The 11,247-nt window shown below is 36.8% G+C and overlaps 1 long non-coding RNA gene across 4 annotated transcripts in view; it reads right to left on the bottom strand.

Annotated features, from left to right (window-relative positions):
* Positions 1 to 746: 746 nt before the first annotated feature.
* The window catches only part of LOC147374559 (uncharacterized), a 46,150-nt gene continuing 35,649 nt past the window's right edge, over positions 747 to 11,247 (bottom strand). The window contains exons 2-6 of one of the 4 annotated variants that reach the window (XR_015162906.1): positions 6,810 to 6,910; positions 5,643 to 5,714; positions 5,390 to 5,538; positions 1,237 to 3,716; positions 747 to 993 (exon numbers count right to left, since the gene is read on the bottom strand). This is a non-coding gene — a long non-coding RNA (uncharacterized LOC147374559). Of the gene's footprint in view, positions 994 to 1,211; positions 3,717 to 5,389; positions 5,539 to 5,642; positions 5,715 to 6,809; positions 6,911 to 11,247 lie in introns of those variants that run through there. The other 3 variants (XR_015162907.1, XR_015162905.1, XR_015162908.1) reach the window with 3 other exon arrangements.

Here is an 11,247-nt window from a genome sequence, read left to right as displayed (position 1 = left end):
TTAAAAAATGAAGTAACCATTGGGCATCTGTTATACAGCAGACAGCCTTAGGTTTTTGGGATTCATCAGTGACTAAGATATGTGAATTCAAGGAGCTTCTGTTTTAGGAGAAGGAGGTGGAGGCAGACTGAAGTAAAAACAATAAGTAAACTACAAATCTTCCTAGAAGGCGATAAGCATGATGATAAGATAAATAGGTGGAACAGGACTAGAGAGCTCTGAAGTACAGGGACCGGGGAGGGCTGTCAGGTCACAGAATGTGAGCAGTCAGTGGACTGCCTGACAAGGTGATATCTGGACAAACAACTGAAAGATGTGAGGGGATTAGCAAGTATTTTTTAAACAACAAATTATGAAATATGAAAGCCTAAAAAATAAATTTGATAAATTATACAACAATCTGATAAACAGAGCTGAAAACTAAAGTTGTCAGAGAGCAAGAATGATGGTAAAAATACACTTTCCTCAGTTACTTCTCACTCTGCCTCCTCTTCTCTTGTGGCTCAGCTGGTAAAGAATCTGCCTGCAATGTAGGAGACCTGGGTTCTGTCCCTGGGTTGAGAAGATCCCCTGGAGAAGGGAAAGGCTACCCACTCCAGTATTCTGGCCTGGACAGTTCACTGGACTGTATAGTCCATAGGGTCGCAAACAGTCAGACATGACTGAGCGACTTTCACTTCATTTTCATGCCTCTTCTTACTGCTGCTTTTCCATAAGTCACATCTTCCTCATTTCCTGCTTTGCTCTTTTCTTTCCCTGACAAATTCATGTGCTTCCTTGCTCTTTATACAGGTATTTTTAAAATTTATGAATAATTAGTGGTGCTTCCAAGAATACATTATTATTTTCCCAGGAAACCAACATGACCACTTACCTTATTCTTGCTAGAAATATCTTTTTTCTTTATTCAGGTTGTGATCATCAGAATCATACATTAATAGTAAACTCTATGGCTCATTTAATGATTTTAATTTTGTTCCTCAAAACCTTGTCCTAAAAGTGAAAAGTCATAAATTGAAAGCAAAGTTCCTTAATTTTAAAGAAATTACAAGGTATATCATCCCAATCCAAAATACTCAAAAAAATTTTATAGACTGGAATATATATATATATATATCTCTCTCTCAAGTGAACAATGAAAACAAGTTTATATAAACAGTGTGAATAAACACAAACCGCAGTGTGAAAGTAAAACAAAGTCTGAACACAAATTGTCATGAAGTTTACTTTACTCACTAAGGCAGGCGGAGCTTCAAGGATGGCAGTTGGTGCTTATCTTCAGACAGGAATTTGACATCACAGTTGGATATACTGGACATATTAGTTTCCTAGGGCTGCCATAAGAAACTAGCACAAGCTGGGTGGTTTGAAACAACAGACATTAATTCTCTCATAGTTCTGTAAGCCAAAGGTCTAAAATTAAGTCCAAAAGTCTTGGCAAGCTTTCTGGAGTCTCCAGGGGAGAATCTGTCCCAGGCCACTCTCTGAGCTTCTGGAGATTCCCTGTAATCCTTGGCATTCCTTGGCTTGTAGATGCATCATTTTATTCTCTGTCTCTGTCTTCCCATGGTCTTCTCCCTCTGTGTCCAAATTCCCCTCTTCTTAGGAAGACATCTATCATTTGATGAGCATCCACCCTCCATTATGATCTTATCATGAGTTGATTACATCTACAAAGACCTACTTCAAAATAAACTCCTATTCACAGGCACCAGAGTTCAAACCTTGACCTTGTCTTTTTGGTGGCACAATTAAATCCTGGAAAAGGATTTCTTTTTCTTAAGACTGTGACAAAAATAAAGGCTAAACCTAAAAACAGTGGAACATGTGGAGACACATGGGAACATGTACAGAAGAGACTAAAGATTCAAAGGATGCTACATCTTCTCACCTGGCATACTAACACAGAACAACAATGTTTTGTTTCATCCAAACATGATGCTCAATTTGAATTTGTTGCAAAAGATATTAGAAATGATTGTGTTAACTAAGTGGCAACTCTGTCTCTGGAAATGTACTATTTAGTATATAGTTTTCAGTATATTTGGAAATGAAAAAAATTTCAAAAAAGTGTTATTTTGAGAAAAGTGAGCTGTTATAGTCAACACTGGTTAATCGTACAGTTATAACATGAAGTAAATCTGTATCTTCAGAGTCAGGAGCAACCCACCTGTAATCTAGACTTACAGTATATTTTCATAATAATGTACTAAAAGCCGTATTTCCAATGTATGCTACTTAGTTGGCACTTAAAATGCTTAAATATCCCTATAGTATATCATTTCTTCATAAAATGGAGGGGAAAAAAAGGTTGTTTCAATGTGGAGGCTGCAGTTTCATTTTTCTGATTAAGCAATTTGCACACCAACTGTTACATATTGAATTATGTTCCCTCAAAAGTATATGTTGAGGTTCTAACTCCCAGTATGGTCTCATTTGGGAAGGGTCTTTGAAGATGTAATTAAGTTAAGATGAAGTCATTAGGGCCCTAATCCAATATGAATGGTGTTCTCATAAAATAAGAAATTTGCATGGAGTCAAACAGTATGTGAAGATAAAAGCAGGACACCATGTACAGATGAAGGCTGAGACCAGGGTGAGGCATCTATAAAGAACGAACATTAAAACTCCTAGAAATCCACCAGAATCTAGGAGAGAGATGTGGAAGAGACTGTCTCTTACAGTCTCGATTGCTCATAGGGAAGACAGTAAGATGTAAGCATATCTCATAAGGAAGATGTAATAAACAGTTGGATGAGACCTCTGGAAAAGTTTATTAAGCTGACAAAAACCCCTCCTTTTCTTCTTTTTCAAAAACTGCTGGTATGGTCCTGAGGTCTAGCAGCCATGTGGGGACTGAGTAGAAGGCTAAGAAATTTATCCCAGAATCCCTGACACTCATGTGCTACTGAACTCAGTGACTGCCTAGCTCTATACTTTGATTTACAAATGTATAACCACATATATTTAAATCACACAGGTCTGTCACTAGAAGCCAAATGCAATTCTTCACCAATATAAAAATCTATCCGAGGATCTATCCATCCTTGGTTTCCCAGCTTCCAGTTAGCTTACTCTGAACTTGTCACACTTTACAATGCAGAGTAATGCACTAACATTCCTCATTTTTGTCATGAAATAAACACTTGACCATGAGAATATTATTGCACATTTCAAGGAACATAATTCTAATGAAACCACAATATTTTTTCTTTTGAGCATTGTTCTTATTTTATCAGGAAAAAACTTGAGAGATAAAGAAAATTCCCCCTCAAAAACTCTTTACGTTACTATGTTTTTTTATTTATCATGTTAGTAATCATTTTTCAGTGCCACAAAATGAGTAAGACCTAACTTTTTGGTGTGAGCTTAAGAGAGTTTTAAATTTTGTGGGCTGCCAAAAATATATGAAGATGGCAATGGTTATTCACTGAGACCTCTTCAAATAGCTTTAATAGCAGAGGAGTGGGAAAAGTGGAAATCAAGAAAGGAAGAACTTGAGGGATTCTTAAAAGTATATTAGTGTTTTTTGCAACCCAAGTAATGTCTAAAGCATAATTCTAAGAGGGATACTGGTAGGTGTGATATGGAAAACACTTAAAAAATATACCACAGAACCACTTACCTGAGGACCTACCTGGTACGTCTGTTTTATTGATGTCGTGTAAGAGATAAATGGAAGCCATTTTTTGCTTTAAATGATCCTTCTTTCCTTTCTTCAAAGAAAAAATAAAGAAAAAAGAGAAAGAGACTATCATCTGAATTCCTTATAAACTGAAGCTACAGCATTGCCTAAAGTTAAGCTTATGTAATCTTCAATGTCATACAGTTAAAAGTATGTGGTCAAATGCTTAAGAAAAAAAAAAAAAGAAAATGAGGTTTTAAGAGATTTCCCCATGCTTTCCTAGTTAAAATGCTTACTAAAAACCTATGCCTAGTTGCCATCAATTTCCCCCTCAAAATTGTATTATTTCACTTAAGAAGTCTTAGCTCTATTTCATTACTTGGCATTGTTGCTTTGAGGGTCTCATCTTCCATGTGAAGAAACAAGTCCATAATGACCAAGCACCTGAGATGCTTTGGATGGTTTGTTTTTTCTTCTTGGCTACAGCATCTAGGCTCCACAAGACTGTCTTAGTCAAGGGCCCAAGTAAAAATATTTTTAATTGATTACCATTTGGGGGCAGGAGGAGAAGGGGATGACAGAGGATGAGATGGCTGGATGGCATCACCGATTTGATGGACGTGAGTCTGAGTGAACTCCGGGAGTTGGTGATGGACAGGGAGGCCTGGCGTGCTGCAATTCATGGGGTTGCAAAGAGTCGGACACAACTGAGTGACTGAACTGAACCATTACAGAAAAGTCAACCAATAAAGACTTTTAGGAAAAGTCTTCCCGGGCTTGTAAGTCACTCTTTGGCAATCTTAAGCAACAACAGGCTTCACTTAAGAAATAATACTGTAGTTCTTGGCCAGAGGAACAAAAATCACAGATGGATCCAGACCTCTCATCTTTGTTTCCTCCTAGTTGCAGATTTTCAGTTTAGGACTTCTGATTCTTACACTGTTATAGGTGCTGCTTCTTCCCTTTGAACCATCATTCTCTTACCTTCTTATTTTCATAGCCATTATCCTTCCAAATCCTGTTTCTGAATGACATCATTATTGAGTTCTTTTGACACTTAACCTTGATACTGAAGTGTAACATCTCAAACGTGTGTTGCATCTTGGAGTATAATGAGATGTCATGTTCATGACCTTATTTCTAAGGAAGTAGGTGAGGTAGGAAGGATCATAAATACAGAGTCTGACACTGAGGAGCAGAACAGCTATTTATAACTCAGTATCACATATATACTAAGTGACAGAGCTAAGACTAGCATCCAGTTCAACTTTCTCATCGAGTTCTTCCATTCACTCTGCTGCATTTCCACACTCACTTTTGAAATGGGTACTTTTGCTCCATCAACTAGGAAGGTGATTGAAGTGACTCGTGGGAGAGAGAATTCTCTCCCAGTCAGACATGTCTCCAAATTGAATTATTAACATTGGTGAAAGTTTAAGAAGCTACTAAGGCATAGAAAAATGTCATTTTGAAATAAGCAATTTACATTATGATACTCTCGACATTTACCAAAACTATAATATTCAATGCCACTCACTGCAAATCTAACATAAAGCCATTCTTGAAAGCTGAACAAATGACAAATGTTTCCAGAGGTATCCTTGGCCTGAATTATGTGGTTCCCATAGGGAATTTTATGAATCCAGGTACAGGATGTCATAACAGTGTCTGCTTGGATCAGACAGCCTTGCTCCTCGATTTACAGGACATTTGGCTTGTATTCTTTGTTCCTTAATCTCGTCAGTTATTTCTAAGGAGACCTACCATGCCTCCGTCTTAGAAAATGGTCTTCAGGGTAAGTGAAGGATGAATATTGGTGGCAAAAATCCAGTTTTTCTCCTCTGTTCTTCCAATTCCTACTTCATTTTAGCTCCTTTGCTCCATCTATAGCCGTGAGACTCAGCCGAGCACAACTACAAAAACAAAGTCGAGTGAGCACACCCAGAGCCTAAATCAATGAAACCAAACTTTGTAGGTGAGGGTGTAAGCACCTGGAAGCTTAGAAAACCATGTATACCTGTATTTTCTCCTGATTGTTTTTCTGTTTTCCTTAGCCATCTGCATGGAACAGATATTCTGAGTGTATTCACTACAGAAAAAAAATGTAAAAACTTATCTTATATTAAAAAGTAATTTGCTAAGTCAAGTATCCCTTCAGTAACTACCAACTGAGAGCTTGTTTTGAGAGACAGTAATTCTATGATAAGTGCTGGGGCTATAACATGAACCAGACAAGTTCAGTCTTGCCTTCATGAAGCTTATAGTCTGATGGAAATGTACAAAAATGAAAAAAAAAAAAGTAAGTATACAACAGTGAGAATATAAAATTCTATGAGAAACTGAGAACAAAGCATTCCCATGGGTATATCTGAGAGTGAATGCAATCTACTCTATATCTGGTTTAACTCAATTCAAACTTTCTCCTACTCATAAGAAATTACATAGAACTACAAATAAATAAGGGTGATATTTTGATAAGGATAACCCTGTGCTTGCTATACTACAGAGAAAAATGTAGATCATTCTTAAACTTGAATCTACTAATAAATTTTTATTAACTGCAACATAGTGTCTTATAATGCTATGTGATGTCATCTTTCTAAATATGAAGAAATTATTTTGAACATTAAAGTAAAATAAAATGACATGCTGTTTTATGCTAATAATTTTTTTTTTAACAGTAGGACTTCCACCTTTTTTGTGTCTTAAATTGGGTGCACTTATGGGTGTTATTCCATGAGAAAATAAAACCACCAAAAACCATGGTAGGAAATAGGTAGCTACAGCTAATGTTCATCTATACTTTCAATAAATTATAACTTATTATTATTTATTACTTTTAATAAAGAAATTATATTCTATAAGATAGTGCTTTAGTGTGATCATGCAAATATATCACATTTTCAATTTATTCACTTAAATTCATTGCTAAGAAGCTATGCATGATAGCTTGATGCTTAATAATAAAAAATAATGAACTGGAGCACATTACAGATTACTTTCATAACTCAACCAAATTTACATACTGTTTCAATGAGAAATAACCAAGAAACCTTGGCAAGATTCTATACTGTTTTATAATGTCATCCAAGGAAAGAACTTGCTGTTGGTAGAACCCCTAAACTTCCACTGCAAAACTCTCATCTCTGAGTTAAAACACCTTCTAAAAATAATAAATAAATACCTTCTACAGGACTTCTCTGGTGATCCAGTGGTTAAGACCCTGTGCTTCCCCTGCAGGAGGGATGGGTTTGGTCCCTGATTGTAGATCTAAGATCCCGTATGCTACACAGTGTGACCAAAAAAAAAAAAAAAAAGAAAACCTTCTAATTTCTCCATCTGGTAAATGTCTCCTAAAAGGCTACCAATTCTGACAGTGCTATAGCTATAGCCAATCCTAGTTTAGAGCTGACAGTAGCAAAAAAAAAAAAAAAAGAATAAATAAAAAAAGAAACCCGAAACAAAACAAAAAACCCACCACACACATATAATTTCTTTTTAATATTCACAGTTCCCAAAAGAGTAGTTGTCAACTGTCCAGGGAATGTGTCTATGTGGGCCAAACCCACAGAGAACTAGTCTTATCTAGTATGTATTTATTTTACTATTTGTTATATCATAAATATAATCCAGTTTCCCTTTCTTCATGAAATGTTAATGTATGTGTTCTAATCTGAAGCTGGAAATCTCTATCATACCAGTGCTCAGAAAAGAATAACAAAATTTCATATTATTTCCAGATATTTTGACTTAATACATTTTTAAAAATCTACAATTTATAAATTCAATGCAATCCCTATCAAGCTACCAACGGTATTCTTCACAGAACTAGAACAAATAATTTCACAATTTGTATGGAAATACAAAAAACCTCGAATAGCCAAAGCGATCTTGAGAAAGAAGAATGGAACTGGAGGAATCAACCTACCTGACTTCAGGCTCTATTACAAAGCCACAGTCATCAAGACAGTATGGTACTGGCACAAAGACAGAAATATAGATCAATGGAACAAAATAGAAAGCCCAGAGATAAATACACGCACATATGGACACCTTATCTTTGACAAAGGAGGCAAGAATATACAATGGATTAAAGACAATCTCTTTAACAAGTGGTGCTGGGAAAACTGGTCAACCACGTGTAAAAGAATGAAACTAGAACACTTTCTAACACCTTACACAAAAATAAACTCAAAATGGATTAAAGATCTAAACGTAAGACCAGAAACTATAAAACTCCTAGAGGAGAACATAGGCAAAACACTCTCCGACATACATCACAGCAGGATCCTCTATGACCCACCTCCCAGAATATTGGAAATAAAAGCAAAAATAAACAAATGGGACCTAATTAACCTTAAAAGCTTCTGCACAACAAAGGAAACTATTAGCAAGGTGAAAAGGCAGCCTTCAGAATGGGAGAAAATAATAGCAAATGAAGCAACTGACAAACAACTAATCTCAAAAATATACAAGCAACTCCTACAGCTCAACTCCAGAAAAATAAATGACCCAATCAAAAAATGGGCCAAAGAACTAAATAGACATTTCTCCAAAGAAGACATACAGATGGCTGGCTAACACATGAAAAGATGCTCAACATCACTCATTATCAGAGAAATGCAAATCAAAACCACTATGAGGTACCATTTCACGCCAGTCAGAATGGCTGTGATCCGAAAGTCTACAAGCAATAAATGCTGGAGAGGGTGTGGAGAAAAGGGAACTCTCTTACACTGTTGGTGGGAATGCAAACTAGTACAGCCATTATGGAGAACAGTGTGGAGATTCCTTAAAAAATTGGAAATAGAACTGCCTTATGATCCAGCAATCCCACTGCTGGGCATACACACTGAGGAAACCAGAAGGGAAAGAGACACGTGTACCCCAATGTTCATCGCAGCACTGTTTATAATAGCCAGGACATGGAAGCAACCTAGATGCCCATCAGCAGATGAATGGATAAGAAAGCTGTGGTACATATACACAATGGAGTATTACTCAGCAATTAAAAAGAATACATTTGAATCAGTTCTAATGAGATGGATGAAACTGAAACCTATTATACAGAGTGAAGTAAGCCAGAAAGAAAAACACCAATACAGTATACTAACGCATATATATGGAATTTAGAAAGATGGTAACAATAACCCTGTGTACGAGACAGCAAAAGAGACACTGATGTATAGATCAGTCTTATGGACTCTGGGAGAGGGAGAGGGTGGGGAGATATGGAAGAATGGCATTGAAACACATATAATATCATGTATGAAACGAGTCGCCAGTCCAGGTTCGATGCACAATACTGGATGCTTGGGGCTGGTGCACTGGGACGACCCAGAGGGAGGGTATGGGGAGGGAGGAGGCAGGAGGGTTCAGGATGGGGAACACAGGTATACCTGTGGTGGATTCATTTCGATATTTGGCAAAACTATTACAATATTGTAAAGTTTAAAAATAAAATTTTAAAAAATCTATATTTATATAACTAGCTTCAAATAATAATTATGAACAACATTAAAAAATAGAAAAGTATCCATCAGTTCAGTTCAGTCACTCAGTCCTGTCTAACTCCTTGAGACCCCATGGACCGCAGCACTCCAGGCCTCCCTGTCCATCACCAACTCCTGGAGTTTACCCAAACTCATTTCCATCAACTCCGTGATGCCATCCAACCATTTCATCCTCTGTTGTCCCCTTCTCCTCCTGCCCTCAATCTTTCCCAGCATAAGGGTCTTTTCAAATGAGTCAGCTCTTCACATCAGGTGGCCAAAGTATTGGAATTTCAGCTTTAGCATCAGTCCTTCCAATGAACACTCAGGACTGATCTCCTTTAGGATAAATTGGTTGGACCCCCTTGCATTCCAAGGGACTCTCAAGAGTCTTCTCCAACACCACAGTTCAAAAGCATCAATTCTTCGGTGCTCAGCTTTATTTATAGTCCAATTCTCATATCCATATGTGACTACTGGAAAAACCACAGCCTTGACTAGACAGACCTTTGTTGGCAAAGTAATGTCTGCTTTTGAATATGCTATCTAGGTTGGTCATAACTTTCCTTCCAAGGAGTAAGTGTCTTTTAATTTCATGGCTGCAGTCACCATCTGGAGTGATTTTGGAGCCCCCCCAAAAATAAAGTCAGGCACTTTTTCCCCATCTATTTGCCATCAAGTGATGGGACCGGATGCCATGATCTTCGTTTTCTGAATGTTGAGCTTTAAGCCAACTTTTTCACTCTCCTCTTCAACTTTCATCAAGAGGCTCTTTAGTTCTTCACTTTCTGCCAAAAGGGTGGTGTCATCTGCATATCTGAGGTTATTGATATTTCTCCCAGCAATCTTGATTCCAGCTTGTGCTTCATCCAATTCTTTAAATACATTTCAAATGAAAATATTCTAATTCTTATATTGAGTAATATACTTTCTATGAATTATCTTCATTTGGTATGTGGTATATAACACATGCTTTAAAAAGATTTTTTAATTTGTTGAAAAAACAAATTATGTATATACTTGTATACATATATCTAATCACATTAGCATAATGTTAACTGTTATATTCTAAACATTCATATATCCAGTCCAATATAGAAACCAGCAAAAGAGACACTGATGTATAGAACAGTCTTTTGGACTCTGTGGGAGAGGGAGAGGGTGGGATGATTTGGGAGAATGGCATTGAAATACGTATAATATCATATATGGAACGAGTCGCCAGTCCAGGTTCGATGCACGATACTGGATGCTTGGGGCTGGTGCACTGGGACAACCCAGAGGGATGGTATGGGGAGGGAGGAGGGAGGAGGGTTCAGGAAGGGGAACACATGTATACCTGTGGCAGATTCATTTCGATATTTGGCAAAACCAATACAATATTGTAAAGTTTAAAAATAAAATAAAATTAAAAAAAAAGAAAAAAAAAGAAACCCACTAATCTACTTAAAACCGCACTTTCAAAATAATGAAAAATATTCATTTTTAATAGTTACTGTCTTCCCTTTACAAAAAACAGTTTCTAACTAAAGTTTGACTTTTAATAATTTCTAGCTTAAGGCGTTTGAGCACACATATTTGCTTTCCTTTCTTGTAGAACCCCACCTAAAATCACAGTAAAACAATAACAACAAAAACAACAACAATAAAGAATACACTCATAACAGTGAAAGAAAGTAAAGGAGAATTTTAAAAGAACAACAAAAAGTGGGTGCAGAGAATTAATTTTGTGGCAGTTGGGCAGCCTAGATACCAAAACATAACTTGCCCTGAAAATAGCTAAAAATGCTGGATACAGTGTACACAGCATCAGTTAAATTTGTGGGTATGCTATTAAGAGATAAGGATTAGGTGAAGCAAAAACTTGGCTTTACCTTGAAGATATTTGTTAAACCCAGGTAATCTTGAACTACCGTTTTCAAGATTTCACGTCATGAGAAACTTAAAATAGACCCCAGAGCCAAGCCAATATGGAACTCTTACAGATGATTTTCCTACATAAACTGGAGAGACATGGTGCCATGTTCTTGATTAATATATAAGTGAACACTGTCTTCTACAATCTCATACCTCCCCGTCCTCACCCCACCCCTCCAACTTCTAACACCACCACCTACACCTTTTCTGCTA

This window comes from Bos grunniens, chromosome 4, assembly GCF_055505025.1.
Source record: "Bos grunniens cultivar Pamir isolate PY7600 chromosome 4, Bosgru_T2T1.0, whole genome shotgun sequence".
NCBI classification, from domain to species: domain Eukaryota; kingdom Metazoa; phylum Chordata; class Mammalia; order Artiodactyla; family Bovidae; genus Bos; species Bos grunniens.
Note: the sequence above shows the minus strand (reverse complement) of the source record. Positions and strands in the feature narration are given on the sequence as shown.